Raw genomic sequence first — 16,695 nt, 5'->3', positions numbered from 1 at the left:
CATAAAGAGTCAGACATGACTGAGCGACTGAACTGAACTGAACGTGATAGATTAATGCAGAGACTCCTCAAAGGACTCATGTGTGCTTATTGATAAACTCCATTGTCAGATGCAAAAACAAAGAAAAATGAACTGCTGGAGCCAGTGTCTCTTTCCAAGGTAGTTTATGGAAGAAAATACCTTGGATATTATGGATATTAATTGTATGAGATGTTAATATTTTTGGAAATAAGACTTCCATTATTGAGTTTAAAGAGATGCTGAGTTAAATTTAAATCCTCTGCTGGAAAAATTTTCAGGAACTTAAATAGGCTTCCCTGGTGGTTCAGACAGTAAAGAATCTGTCAGCAATTCAGGAGACCCAGGTTCGATTCCTGCCTCAGGAAAACACACTGGAGAAGGGAATGGCTACCCACTCCAGTATTCTTGCCTGGAGAATTCCATGGACAAAGGAGCCTGGCAGGCTACAGTCTCTAGGGTGGCAGAGTCAGACATAACTGAGCAACTATCACTAAATAGGCCAACATGCAAATAGATTCTCCAAAGGAAGAATCCTTTATTCAGGGAACATCTCACAGACTAATTTTACGTAAAGAACACTGCTGAACTAAAACGATTGTAGAAATGTGGAAACTCAAAAACAACTTGGTGAAGAGACTGATTTCACTTCTTCAAGAGAATTACTGAGCCGGCATGAGTCAGAGCTATGACTCTTCACCACCACCTCATATCAGTGATGACTTTTGGTTTCAAGTAAGAGAGTCAGACTGTCATAAGTTAAAAAAAGGAAATTATTGCAAGAATCAGCAGAAGGCTCAGAGCCTAGGATTAAATAAGGCCAGAAACCAGGGAAGGTATAAGTAGTAGCAGTTAAGTATCCAAAAAATAAGAATGCTTTGTTTTCATCCTTTGATTTTTGGACCACTTGCTTGAGGTTCAGAATCCTGTTTGAGAATATCTAATTTTTGAGGTCTTTATTCACATGCCAGTCCTCTGGCTTTCTGAGAGTGGAGAGAAGGAAGAAAGAACTCTTGCCTTCGGCTTCCTTAGTGGAAAATAAAATATTTCAACAAGCTGATAACAAAATTATCTTAGGTTGATGAAGGAAGCCCTGTAAAGTGACAAATACTCATTACTCACATAGCCTGAATTCCATGGACTACTTACTCCTTTACACTACAGTTGGATTTTGTTTATGGTACGGCTATAATTTAGCTACTCTACCCATTAATCAATGCTTTGGTTGGCAGTATTGTTTATTTTCATGGGTGCTTTTGAATGAAATATTTTATCTGTGCATAGTAAAATTCTAGCTTCCTATTATCTTTCTCTATGTAGCATGTAGCAAATTAAAGCATATTTAGCCTTTAATTCATTTTCAGGATGATTATAGACATGTGATGTTTTAATAATTTATTAGCTTTGTGAAATTTTTTATTGACGAAGTTTGTAGCAGACCCCGTTGTTAATGACATTCATGTGCCACCACAGGCATTTCGCTTCATTCCACCCAACCAGAAGTGCTGGGAAATGGGCACTTCTGAACACTGTCTCAAGGGCTGACCTGATGGGAAGTGAGATGTAAATACCCCAGCTCCCTTGTTTCTTGAAAGGAGTCACATTGGGCCTTGTGTTCCATATTAGTGCTTCTCAAACAATTTTGGAACCATTTTTTTAATTTTCAATCTATAATGGATTGGAAAAAAGTAAAATGAATTATTAGAAAAATGAATGTTACAGAAATGTCAAGTTGTTATCAAAGTTTCTAAGTTATTACTTTTACTTTATATATGTAAAATTTCCTGGATGTGTTCAAACACTGGTACTGTCACACACTGTATTTTGAGTAATACTGAGCACTGAGCCTGGTGGGCTGTGGTCTATGGGTTCGCACAGAGTTGGACACAACTGAAGCGACTTAGCAGCAGCATGAGCAGCAGAGCACTGTTTCCCTAGATTCCCTGTAGGACTAAGCTGCAGTTGCCCATAGAGATACGTGTATTCAAACATCCTTCATTCACTGCCTTTCCCTCCTTCCTTTCTCCACTGTTCCCTGATATTTCCTTATCTCAGGGTCCTCTTCTGGAGGAACCTAAATTAAAACAAGTAATAATCAGTCTGGAAACTACTCTGTGGTATTCTCCATGTGTGAATTTGAATTTTATTCTTGTCCAGCTAACAGGCAACCTGCAGAATAAAAAGCACAAGAGCTTTGGAATCTGTTAAAAACGATTTTTAATCTGCTACTTAGTAGCTGTAGAATCTTGGGCAAATTATTTAATTTCCCTGAGACTGAATTTATTCATTTATTCACTGATGAAATTAAAATAGCTATCAAAATTGAAAATTAAAACCAGGTATCATTACACTTCTATTAAAATGTTCCAAATCTAAGACACTGGCAACACCAAATGCTTATAAGGCTGTAGAGCAACAGAAACCCTCATTCACTACTGGTGGGGATGCAAAATGGCAAAGCCATTTTGGAACAGTTTGGTGATTTCTTATAAAACTACACCCTGCTCACATTATCCATCACTTATACTCTTTCAGTTTAGTTCAGTTCAGTTCAGTTGCTCAGTCGTGTCTGACTCTTTGCAACCCCATGAATCGCAGCACACCAGGCCTCCCTGTCCATCACCAACTCCCGGAGTTCACTCAGACTTGCGTTCATCGAGTCAGTGATGCCATCCAGCCATCTCATCCTTGGTCGTCCCTTTCTTCTCCTGCCCCCAATCCCTCCCAGCATCAGAGTCTTTTCCAATGAGTCAGCTCTTCGCATGAGGTGGCCAAAGTACTGGAGTTTCAGCTTTAGCATCATTCCTTCCAAAGAAATCCTTTGCTATTTATCAAAAGGAGTTGGAAACTTATCTCCGCACAAAAACCTGCACATGGGACATTTATAGCAGCTTTATTTAATTGTTAAAAGTCAGAAGCAACCAGAATATCCTTCAGATGAATGAATAAATACACAATGTATATCCAGATGATGAAATATTATTCAGCACTAAAAAGAACTGAGTTATCAAGCCATGAAAAGACATGAGGAAACCTTAAATGCATCTTCTTGAATAAAAGAAGGCAATGTGAAAAGGCTACATACTCTATGATTCCAACCATACAATATGCTTTGGAAAAGCAGAAGTATGGAGACAGGAAAAAGATGGTTGCCAGGTTAAAGGGGAGGAAAGGGTAAATTAATGGAACATGGGAGATTTTTAGAGCAGTGAAACTTCTTTGTATAATGCTGCAGTGGTGGATGTATGTCATTGTACATTCCACGTAAAATACAGCAAGAGTGAACTCTAATGTAAACCTTGGACTTTGGGTGAAACTGGTATGTCAATGTAGGTTCATCTGTTGTACTGCTGTGAATTGGAATGTCTATAAATAGGGAAGCAAAATATGGGAGGGTATGGAGCAAAAGGGAACCCTCTGTACTTTGTCATTCAGTTTTGCTGGGAACCTAAAACTACTCTAAAAAGAGAATCAAAGGGGGATGAAACATGTTAGAATCCATCACATATTATCCCAAGAGTTTTTATAATGGTAATTTAGGTTGTTTTAATTTTACAATGTAAACAACATTGAAAATACATAAATTCTTATTTCAAGACTTGCATATTGTCATAAAAATAACATCAAATGTCTTTGGTTTTGCTGAATACATAACTTTCCTTTCCTGGAACTATACAATTTTTTACCCACATTAATGGATGTAGTGAGCATGTCTTTATATAGAAGTTTGTAATCCTAGCATTCTTTATGATGGTCTAGTTTAATGTCTTCTTAATCAAACAGATTGTTTCGCAGTCTTTTCAGCCTGAAGTCATCCTGTACAATTTGGTATAATAACTGTGTGAAAGACATATTTGTACATGACAGGGACAACATACTTAATACTGATTTTATTTAACATTTAGCACGTTTAAACTCAAATGCAGTCAGGAGGAGAAATGAATATATGTTTTAAATCTTATTGCTTTATTGCTCAATACTCTAAATGTAAAGCAGTGTTAAGGATTCACAGCTGGTTCTCCCAAATAAAGGTATCAGCAGACATTGTAAAGACAACATTTCATCATTGACATAGTTCATCTGTTGAGCCACAATGGTATGTGGACTGATTTGCACATCATTACACAGCTTAAAGCTTTTCTGAGCTTTGGTAATTCAGAGTAAGCCCACTACTAAAATTCTGTCTCTCAGTATTTTCTCATGATCACATTGCCTCTGGAGAATGAAGTCACTACAAAATTTAAATTATTCTAATCAAATTCACATGGCATTTTAAAACTTGGAATGCTTCCATTTTCATCCCCCTTCTCCAATTTCAAAATTACTTCATGTTTCACCTTGAAGAATGTAGCCTTTTACAGTGGTGAGGAAATTCTTTGCAAATTGCATGCAGGATATTCAATTTAAACATTTATGTAATAAATATGTTAATATTTATTGAACATTTACTACATGTAAAGTGATAGGGCCTATGGAAAATGCAAGCATTAGTAAAACCCAGTTCCTTTTCTCGAAGATATTAGAACCTGATTTGGAAGTGATATGCAAAAATTAAAAAAGATGACTGAGTTGGTAAATAGAATAGCTTAGAAATAGGATCTAGTATCCATGATAATGTAATATAACACAAAGTCTGCTTGGAATATCAATGCAGAGAGAATAAAAAATAAATAGTGTTGGGACAATTGTGAGTTATTTCAAAAAAACCAACATGGATTTGTAAACATTGCATTTTTTAATTTTAATTTTTCCATCTGAAACTAAGCCTTTTCTTTCTTTTTTTATTGAAGTATAGTTGATTTACAGTATTATATTAGTTTCAGGGGTACACCATAGTGATTCAATATTTTATGTATTAAACTCTACCGCCTGCAATGCAGGAGACCTGGGTTCGATCCCTGGATTCGGAAAATACCCTGGAGAAGAAAAAGGCTACTCACTCCAGTATTCTGGCCTGGAGAATTCCATGGACTATATAGTCCATGGAGTCACAAAGAGTCGGACATGACTGAGTGACTTTCAAAAAAAAAAAGTTATTATAAAATCATGGCTAAATTTCCTTGTGCTGTAGAATATATCCTGTTGCTTACCTAGTTTATACTAGAAACTTACTTTATACCAAAATGCATTCATGATGGATTAAAGAGCTTAGTGTAAAACTTTTAAGACAATATATACATACATATATTTTTTTTTCTGGCATTGGTACCAAAAGTTCTCTCTAAATGTGAAAATAGTGTATCCAATTTGAAAAGAACAAATCAACAAATTTGATGATGATTCTTTAAAACTTGAAGTGAAGTCGCTGAGTCGTGTCCGACTCTTTGCGACCCATGGACTGTAGCCCACCAAGCTCCTCTGTCCACGGGATTCTCCGGGCAAGAATACTGGAGTGGGTTGCCATTAAAACTTAGGTGTCTATAAATATTTCAAAAAAGGGTAAAAATACTTAACACAGAATCTGTTCATACAAATGGATAAGAAAATATGTAGTCTACAATAGACATATATGCAAAAAACCATCATCATACGTTTTAAGGATAGGGAATACAAATGCTTAAAAACACGGGGGAAGGTTTGGGGTTATCTGTTATCCAAAAATTATTAATGAAAAAACAGATGCCATTTTTACCCATTAAATGCTCAAAGAATTTTTAAATGACAATACTTGATCTAACAGTAGAAGGTTGAAACGGCTTCCCTGGTGGCTCAGAGGTTAAAGTGTCTGCCTGCAATGCAGGAGACCTGGGTTTGATCCCTGGGTTGGGAAGATCCCCTGGAGAAGGAAATGGCAACCCACTCCAGTACTCTTGCCTGGAGAATCCCATGGACAGAGGAGCCTGGTGGGCTACAGTCCACGGGGTCACAAAGAGTCGGACATGACTGAGCGACTTCACTTTCAGAAGGTTGAAATAGGAACTCATTAATGTTAGAATGGTAAATTGGCTCAAATTTTCTTGCAATTAGTTGACAACGTGTAATAAAATCTGGCAAAGAGCTGATTCATTTGAAAAGACCCTGATGCTGGGAAAGATTGAAGGCAGGAGGAGAAGAGGACAACAGAGGATGAGATAGTTGGATGGAATCACTGACTGAATGGACATGAGTTTGGGTAAACTCCGGGAATGTGTTGTTATCATGTCATCTGCCATCAGTGATAGTTTTACTTCTTCTTTTCCAATTTGGATTCCATTTCTTTCTTTTTCTTTTTTTTACTTATCTGATTACTGTGGCTAAAACTTCCAAAACTATGTTAAATAAAAGTGGCTAGAGTGGGCATCCTTGTCTTGTTCCTGAAATTAGAGGAAATGCTTTCAGCTTATAATCACTGAGTATGATATTAGCTCTTGGCTTGTCATATATGGCCTTTATTATGTTGAAGTGTGTTTCCTCTGTGCTCACTTTCTGGAGAATTTTTATAGTAAATGGATGTTGAATTTTATCAGAAGCTTTTTTCTGCATATATTGAGATGGTTTTCATTCTTCAACTTGATAATGTGGTGTATCACACTGACTTGTGGATATTGAAAAATCTTTCCATCCTTGAATAAATCCCACTTAACTATGATGTTTGGTACTTTTGATGCATTATTTAGGCTCAGTTTGCTAGTATTTAGTGGAGGAGTTTTGTACCTATGTTCATCAATGATATCAGTCTATAATTTTCTTTTTTTAAAAAAAAATCTGTGTCTAGTTTTGATATCAGGGTGATGGTGGTTTCATAGGATGAGTTCAGAAGTGTTTCTTCCTCTGCAATTTTTTGACAGTTTCAGAAGGATAGGCATAATTCTTCCGTAAATGTTTGCTATGATTTGCCTGTGAAGCTATCTGGTCCTGGACTTTTGTTTATTGGGAACTTTTTAATCACAGGTTCAAACTCAGTACTTGTAATTGGCTCTGTTTGTATTTTCTACTTCTTCCTGGTTCGATCTTGGGAGATTATACCTTTCAAAGAATTTGTTCATTACTTCTAGGTTGTTCATTTTATTGGCATACAGTTGCTTAGCGCAGATGCTTATGGTTCTTTGTATTTCTGTGATATCAGTTGTAACTTCTCTTTTGCATTTCTGATTTTATTGATTTGAACTCTTTTTTCCCTGATGAGTCTGGCTAAAGGTTTCCATTTTGATTATCTTTTCAGAGAACTAGCTTTTAATTTCATTTATCTCTTTCATTTTTTGGTGTCAATTTTATTTCTTTCTGCTTTGATTTTTGTGATTTTTTTCCTTATTCTAACTTTGGGTTTTGTTTGTTCTTTCTCTAGTTGCTTTAGGTGTAAAAGTAGATTGTTTATTTGGGGTTTTCCTTGTTTCCCAAAGAAAGGTTTTATTGCTATAAACTTCCATCTTAGACCACTTTTCTTGCATCCCATAGGTTTGGGATTGTCTTTTCATTGTCATTTATCACTAGGTATTTTTTTATTTCCTCTATGATTTATATTCATTGATCCGTTGGTCGTTCAGTAGCATACGGCTTAGCCACCACATGTTTTTTTTTTTTTTAAAGCTTTTTTTCGTGTAGTTGATTTCTAATCCCATAGCAATGTGGTTAGAAAAGATGGTTGAAATGATGTCAACTTTCTTAAGTTTACTGAGGCTTGCTTTATGGCCCAGCATGTGGTATATCCTGAAGAATGTTTCCTGATCACTTGAAAAGAATGTGTATTCTGCTGCTTTTGGATGGAATCCTATAAATATCAGTTACGTCTATCTGGTATAATGTGTTATTTAAGACTTGTGTTTCCTGATTAATTTTCTGTCTGGATGATCTGTCCATTGGTGTAAGTAGGTGTTGAGGTCCTTTAATGGACCGGAAACTGGTGGCCCAGAGTTGATGATAAGAAAGTAAAGGAGAGAGAAAGAGAGGCTGATATTCCTTGGTTTACACAGAAAACCAATAAAGTCCTTTGACACAGGGCTTGTGTTGCTCATGGAGGCACCTGGTGCCCTTTCGATGGGGTGAAGGCACAGTACGCCTTCTTGAGAGGGTCTTAGAAGTCTGGGCAGGAGAATGAGCACCATGGGTCTCTGTGCTCCAAAGAATTAGCCTGAGAGAGAGAGAGAGAGAAAGAAAGCAAGACTCGGGGACCAAAGCTCTGATGGAGCAAAGGTGTTTTAATCAACATGGTGTGGGCATATATACTGTCTTACAAGGTAGTTATTCTCTGCAAAGATAAAGATTAAAATTCCAGATTTACAAAACATAGGCGATCCATATTAAAGAGAGAGAGAGTTGTAAACAATCACTTTTACGGTATAGTTCAAAAGAAGGAAGAGGGTACTTATCACCGTATTGAAAAACTAACGAAGAAAATGCCTGGATTTGCCTCTCCTCTTAATTCCTGAATATTCAGGAACTAATAAGGATCAGAGGATTCCTGACAGATCCAAAACAGCACACAGGAAGCCTCCTGTTAAATGCTTCCTGACAATTCCCCCTATTTTATTATATTTGTAAAATGAAATTTGATTTGTTCCCAGTTGTAGGCACTATGATTAAAACGAATCAAGAGTAACACAAAATTGAAGTACTATGGAAACAAGTCCAGCCATGGGACCTTCTTCCCAGGGTTGTTGGCGATTTACTGGTAACCATAAATTACATTGAGATCGAAGAATCAAAAGGGAATCATTTCTTAAAGAGATAGAGGAGTTAAGACAAGTATATAGTTTGCAATTAATACAATTTACAGAACATAAAGCCTTATTAAATTGTAAATTTCTTATGGCTATAACAAAAGGAAATGGGACATAGGCCTGTATGAAATATGACTGATTATCGTGAAAGAAATAGTTACTATGACCACGACTGGTCCCTGTGAAATACCCGGTCCAAGTTCCAAGTTCTTTGGTCCTCGGTGCTCACAGCAAGCTTCCAAATGTCCCATTGTTCAGGCCCACTCTATTTATGGAGGACAATCTTAGGACGAGTTGGAGCTAATCCACCATCAAGCCACCCAAGAAGTCCTTTATCATGGTAATGTTCCATCATACTGTCAGTGACCTTTCATGTCACTTGCGTAACATAGTCCACACCGTGCTATTAACCTCTTCTGAGCAGTTAGATAACCACATACCATGGGGTCCCCAATCAACAATTGTATGATTAGCCACAGACATTAATTTTCCTGATTTGGCTTGACATTTGTCTCAACAAACAGGAGTATATGTAAAGTTCTTATAAGTAAACTCTTTGCATAATGTTCTTTGTTCTTTCCTTGACTCTTTCCCTAACACTTTCCTTAAAGTCTCAGTAGTATAAACATGGTTCACAGACAAAGGGCAGTAAATAGTCCAAGCAGTGTCCAAAAATCCTTTTTGGGAGGCAGGAAGAAAGCCCAAGTTTGTTAGCTAACGTTTATGTACAATTTCTCTGGGCCCAGGCACAATGGAAGGGCTTCATAGCCTAAAGAAATGTTAATTAGTTTTCCCTCTTCCCCAGGGTGTGATGGCTCCTTCGAGTTACAGGGAGGGGGCATATGGGTGGAATCATTGGTTGACAGGATCGATCCATTTTAGGACCTGCAATAAAGGGGATTGGGTAAGTAAGCCCAGTTAAGTCTGATTAGTTAATATGGCTCTAGCGGGGTCATGCAGGCCAACTGAGGTTTTCAGGACTCCAAGGCATTTCCTGTTGAGAAACCAGATTTTTAGCTTGATTAGTAAGGGTTTTTAATTGTCCCCAAGTGGGGCGATCATAAGGGTGATGTCGCCACGGCCCACATTGGAATTTCTTCCTCCTGGGGTTTTTGTTGTCCCATCCTCATTTTGAAGGCCAGGGGCCCCCTTGGGTTAAATGTTCTAAAGAGGAAGCCATGTGAGTTCGTTGGATCCATCTGGGGAAATACAGGCATACCCCTTTCCCTGTGAGATTAGTTTCCCAGATTTCCATTGTTTTGTTAACCTGTCTTGGTACCAAATGGGCAGAGGAAGAGAAGTGTCCTTCAATTCCTCGAAATGCCTTTCTGTTCTCATTAAGATATCTTCCCTGTGGTAAGTTTAAAAAATTTAAAACAAATAAAGCTGTATTAACAATAGTTATAGGTTTAGAAAATATCTTATGTTGGAATCTAGTAAAGTCTGCTTTAGATAAGGAAGACAGTAGTGTTCCTGTGTATTCCCCCCTTTTTAATTTTTTAATTTGCAACTTAGTGTGTGATGTGCTCGTTTGACTATACCTGTGCCTGTGGACTATAAGGAATACTTGTAATGTGTTTAATAGAAAAAGATTGTAAAAATTCTTTAAAGTGTCTAGAAATATAGGCAGAGCCATTGTATGTTTTTATAGAACTAGGAGTTCCCATAATAGTAAAACAAGCTAATAAGTGAGTTATAACGTGTTGTATAGCCTCACCATGAAGAGGTGTGGCCCAAATAAAAGAATTAGTGTCGATACAGACAATGCAGTACTTGGATGCAATCTCAAAAATGACAGAATGATCTCTGTTTGTCTCCAAGGCAAACCATTCAGTATCACAGTTATCCAAGTCTATGCCCCAACCAGTAACGCTGAATAAGCTGAAGTTGGACAGTTTTATGAAGACCTACAAGACCTTTTAGAACTAACACCCAAAAAAAGATGTCCTTTTCATTATAGGGGACTGGAATGCAAAAGTAGGAAGTCAAGAAACACCTGGAGTAACAGGCAAATTTGGCCTTGGAATGCGGAAGGAAGCAGGGCAAAGACTAATAGAGTTTTGCCAAGAAAATGCACTGGTCATAGCAAACACCCTCTTCCAACAACACAAGAGAAGACTCTACACATGGACATCACCAGATGGTCAACACCGAAATCAGATTGATTATATTCTTTGCAGCCAAAGATGGAGAAGCTCTATACGGTCAACAAAAACAAGACCAGGAGCTGACTGTGGCTCAGATCATGAACTCCTTATTACCAAATTCAGACTCAAATTGAAGAAAGTAGGGAAAACCACTAGACCATTCAGGTATGACCTAAATCAAATCCCTTATGATTATACAGGGAAGTGACAAATAGATTTAAGGGCCTAGATCTGATAGATAGAGTGCCTGATGAACTATGGAATGAGGTTCATGACATTGTACAGGAGACAGGGATCAAGACCATCCCCATGGAAAAGAAATGCAAAAAAGCAAAATGGCTGGCTGGGGAAGCCTTACAAATAGCTGTGAAAAGAAGAGAAGTGAAAAGCAAGGGAGAAAAGGAAAGATATAAGCATCTGAATGCAGAGTTCCAAAGAATAGCAAGAAGAGATAAGAAAGCCTTCTTCAGTGATCAATGCAAAGAAATAGAGGAAAAGAACAGAATGGGAAAGACTAGAGATCTCTTCAAGAAAATTAGAGATACCAAGGGAACATTTCATGCAAAGATGGGCTTGATAAAGGACGGAAATGGTATGGACCTAACAGAAGCAGAAGATATTAAGTTCTTTGGCCCATTTTTTGATTGGGTCATTTATTTTTCTGGAATTGAGCTGCTTAAGTTGCTTGTATATTTTTGAGATTAGTTGTTTGTCTGTTGCTTCATTTGCTATTATTTTCTCCCATTCAGAAGCCTGTCTTTTCACCTTGCTTATATTTTCCTTTGTTGTGCAGAAGCTTTTAATTTTAATTAGATCCCATTTGTTTATTTTTGCTTTTATTTCCAGAATTCTGGGAGGTGGATCATAGAGGATCCTGCTGTGATTTTATGTCGGAGAGTGTTTTGCCTATGTTCTCCTCTAGGAGTTTTATAGTTTCTGGTCTTACATTTAGGTCTTTAATCCATTTTGAGTTTATATTTGTGTGCGGTGTTAGAAAGTGATCTAGTTTCATTCTTTTACAAGTGGTTGACCAGTTTTCCCAGCACCACTTGTTAAAGAGATTGTCTTTAATCCATTGTATATTCTTGCCTCCTTTGTCAAAGATAAGGTGTCCATATGTGTGTGGATTTATCTCTGGGCTTTCTATTTTGTTCCATTGATCTATATTTCTGTCTTTGTGCCAGTACCATCCTGTCTTGATGACTGTGGCTTTGTAGTAGAGCCTGAAGTCAGGCAAGTTGATTCCTCCAGTTCCATTCTTCTTTCTCAAGATTGCTTTGGCTATTCGAGGTTTTTCGTATTTCCATACAAATCTTGAAATTATTTGTTCTAGTTCTGTGAAAAATATGGCTGGTAGCTTGATAGGGATTGCATTGAATTTGTAAATTGCTTTGGGTAGTATACTCATTTTCACTATATTGATTCTTCCAATCCATGAACATGGTATATTTCTCCATCTTTTAGTGTCCTCTTTGATTTCTTTCATCAGTGTTTTATAGTGTTCTATATACAGGTCTTTAGTTTCTTTAGGTAGATATATTCCTAAGTATTTTATTCTTTTCATTGCAATGGTGAATGGAATTGTTTCCTTAATTTCTTTTTCTACTTTCTCATTATTAGTGTATAGGAATGCAAGGGATTTCTGTGTGTTGATTTTATATCCTGCAACTTTACTATATTCATTGATTAGCTCTAGTAATTTTCTGGTGGAGTCTTTAGGGTTTTCTATGTAAAGGATCATGTCATCTGCAAACAGTGAGAGTTTTACTTTTTTTTTTTTTTCCAATTTGGATTCCTTTTATTTCTTTTTCTGCTCTGATTGCTGTGGCCAAAACTTCCAGAACTGTGTTGAATAGTAGCGGTGAAAGTGGGCACCCTTGTCTTGTTCCTGACTTTAGGGGAAATGATTTCAATTTTTCACCATTGAGGATAATGTTTGCTGTGGGTTTGTCATATATAGCTTTTATTACGTTGAGGTATGTTCCATCTATTCCTGCTTTCTGGAGAGTTTTTATCATAAATGGATGTTGAATTTTGTCAAAGGCCTTCTCTGCATCTATTGAGATAATCATATGGCTTTTATTTAATGGGCCAAAGAACTAAATAGACATTCTCCAAAGAAGACATATGGATGGCTAACACATGAAAAGATGCTCAACATCACTCATTATCAGAGAAATGCAAATCAAAACCACAATGAGGTACCACTTCACACCAGTCAGAATGGCTGCGATCCAAAAATCTGCAAGCAATAAATGCTGGAGAGGGTGTGGAGAAAAGGGAACCCTCCTACACTTTTGGTGGGAATGCAAACTAGTACAGCCACTATGGAGAACAGTGTGGAGATTCCTTAAAAAATTGCAAATAGAACTGCCTTATGACCCAGCAATCCCACTGCTGAGCATACACACCGAGGAAACCAGAATTGAAAGAGACACATGTACCCCAGTGTTCATCACAGCACTGTTTATAATAGCCAGGACATGGAAACAACCTAGATGTCCATCAGCAGATGAATGGATAAGAAAGCTGTGGTACATATACACAATGGAGTATTACTCAGCCGTTAAAAAGAATACATTTGAATCAGTTCTGATGAGATGGATGAAACTGGAGCCGATTATACAGAGTGAAGTAAGCCAGAAAGAAAAACACCAATACAGTATACTAACACATATATATGGAATTTAGAAAGATGGCAATGACGACCCTGTATGCAAGACAGCAAAAAAGGCACAGATGTGTATAGCGGACTTTTGGACTCAGAGGGAGAGGGAGAGGGTGGGATGATTTGGGAGAATGGCATTGACATGTATACTGTCATGTAAGAATCGAATCACCAGTCTATGTCTGATGCAGGATGCAGCATGCTTGGGGCTGGTGCACAGGGATAACCCAGAGAGATGTTATGGGGAGAGAGGTGGGAGGGGGGTTCAAGTTTGGGAACGCATGTACACCTGTGGTGGATTCATGTCAATGTATGGCAAAACCAATACAGTATTGTAAAGTAAAATAAAGTAAAAATTAAAAAAAAAAGAAGATATTAAGAAGAGGTGGCAAGAATACATGGAAGAACTGTACAAAAAAGATCTTCACGACCCAGATAATCATGTTGATATGATCACTAATCTAGAGCCAGATATCTTGGAATGTGAAGTCAAGTGGGCCTTAGAAAGCATCATTACAAACAAAGCTAGTGGAGGTGATGGAATTCCAGTTGAGCTGTTTCAAATCCTGAAAGATGATGCTGCGAAAGTGCTGCACTCAATATGCCAGCAATTTTGGAAAACTCAGCAGTGGCCACAGGACTGGAAAAGGTCAGTTTTTATTCCAATGCCAAAGAAAGGCAATGCCAAAGAATGCTCAAACTACCGCACAATTGCCCTCATGTCACATACTAGTAAAGTAATGCTCAAAATTCTCCAAGGCAGGCTTCAGCAATATGTGAACCGTGAACTCCCTGATGTTCAAGCTGGTTTTAGGAAAGGCAGAGGAACCAGAGGTCAAATTGCCAACATCCACTGGATCATTGAAAAAGCAAGAGAGTTCCAGAAAAACATCTATTTCTGCTTTATTGACTATGCCAAAGCCTTTGACTGTGTGGATCACAATAAACTGTGGAAAATTTTAAAAGAGATGGGAATACCAGACCACCTAACCTGCCTCTTGAGAAATCTGTATGCAGATCAGGAAGCAACAGTTAGAACTGGACATGGAACAACAGATTGGTTCCAAATAGGAAAAGGAGTATATCAAGGCTGTATATTGTCACCCTGCTTATTTAACTTATCTGCAGAGTACATCATGAGAAACGCTGGACTGGAAGAAACAAGCTGGAATCAAGATTGCTGGGAGAAATATCCATAACCTCATATGCAGATGACACCACCCTTATGGCAGAAAATGAAGAGGAGCTTAAAAGCCTCTTGATGAAAGTGGAAGAGGAGAGTGAAAATATTGGCTTAAAGCTCAACATTTAGGAAACAAAGATCATGGCATCCGGTCCCATCACTTCATGGGAAATAGATGGGGAAACAGTGGAAACATTGGCAGACTTTATTTTGGGGGGCTCCAAAATCAGTGCAGATGGTGACTGCAGCCATGAAATTAAAAGACGCTTACTCCTTGGAAGGAAAGTTATGACCAACCTAGGTAGTAGATTCAAAAGCAGAGACATTACTTTGCCGACCAAGGTCCGTCTAGTCAAGGCTATGTTTTTTCCTCTGGTCATGTATGGATGTGAGAGTTGGACTGTGAAGAAGGCTGAGCACCGAAGAATTGATGCTTTTGAACTGTGGTGTTGGAGAAGACTCTTGAGAGTCCCTTGGACTGCAAGGAAATCTAACCAGTCCATTCTGAAGGAGATCAACCCTGGGATTTCTTTGGAAGGAATAATGCTAAAGCTGAAGCTCTAGTACTTTGGCCACCTCACGTGAAGAGTTGACTCATTGGAAAAGACTCTGATGCTGGGAGAGATTGGGGGCAGGAGGAGAAGGGGACGACAGAGGATGAGATGGCTGGATGGCATCATGGACTCGATAGACATGAGTCTGAGTGAACTCTGGGAGATGGTGATGGACAGGGAGGCCTGGCGTACTGAGATTCATGGGGTTGCAAAGAGTCGGATATGACTGAGCAACTGAACTGAACTGAACAGACATGCAAGAAAGAAGATGGAGAGAGTTCAGGGCAATGAGTTACATCCATTTGCCATAGTTCATTAGGTTGCACACCGTGAGCATTAATACCTTGTGTGATGGGTCAAAAATGTAGGGGTCTACAAGTAGAGCAATTACTAATTTTTTTAGCTTGGTGATATGGGATTTTCCATAGCTGGTGTAGAGAGCCAGCATTATTATGCAACAGAGCCTGGTGTTCCTCCGGAGTAGCAAAAGAAACTAGTTTATCAGCTTGCTCATTAGCATAATTCATAGGGCCCAGAAGAGAAGAATGTGCTGGAATATGTGTAATATAAATGGGAGAATTTCGGTTTCTAACAACAGATTGTAGTTTGAAAAAGAGTTGTTGAATAATAGGTTGACTGGAGTTTATGGTGGGGCTTTCTATATTTTTAATACAAAAACAGAATATATAGAGTCAGAGACTATATTAATGGGGTAAGGATGTAGGTAAATAACTTGAATAAGAGCATATAATTCATTTTGTTGAGCAGAATGAAATTTAGTATAAAAGACTTTATATTCCTTAGGAGACCAGAATGACATTGCTTTGGCATTTTTAGTCCCATCTATATAAAAAACCTTGGCCTCTGGTATATGCTGTGAGCTGATAATGTGAGAAATAATACATTCAGTATTTTTGAAGAAATTCCACAGCTTACCAGAAGGATAATGAAATGAAATTTCTCCAAAATATTCCAGAAAAGCTATTTGGAAATTGGTAGAAGTTTGTAATACATTCTCAAATTGAGATTTATTGATAGGTATTACAATTTTATGAGGATTGGAGCCAATTAGAGTTTTAGTCCTATTTCTTCCATTGATAATGATTAGAGCAGTTAAATCAAGGTAGGGTGTAAGTGACTTTATTCCCCTAAAATGGGTATAGATCCATTCTGCTGTGTGTTCTTGTTGGGCAAGAAGTCCTGTGGAAGAATGAGGAGAGGGGAGTTTCTACAGGTAACAGTTCTAGAAGTAAGTCTAGTTTGATGTGAGTTAGAAATGTTTTTGTAATTTATTTTGCACCAAATAGAGTTCCTTTCATGCCTCTTGAGAAAGTGAACGAGGGCTATTTAAATTGGGATCTCCTTTTAAAGTATTAAATAGGTTATTCAGTTGATAATTAGCAATGCCAGAAGGCAATGGCACTCCACTCCAGTATTCTTGCCTGGAAAATCCCATGGACAGAGGAGCCTGGTGGGCCACAGTCCATGG

The 16,695-nt window shown here is 37.9% G+C and overlaps 1 pseudogene; it reads left to right on the top strand.

The window, feature by feature from the left end:
* The first annotated feature begins 693 nt into the window (after positions 1 to 693).
* LOC138439235 (large ribosomal subunit protein eL6 pseudogene) overlaps positions 694 to 16,695 on the top strand; it is a 79,583-nt pseudogene continuing 63,581 nt past the window's right edge.

This window comes from Ovis canadensis, chromosome 4 (assembly GCF_042477335.2).
Source record: "Ovis canadensis isolate MfBH-ARS-UI-01 breed Bighorn chromosome 4, ARS-UI_OviCan_v2, whole genome shotgun sequence".
Lineage (NCBI taxonomy): Eukaryota > Metazoa > Chordata > Mammalia > Artiodactyla > Bovidae > Ovis > Ovis canadensis.
This window is presented reverse-complemented; position numbering and strand designations above follow the sequence as displayed.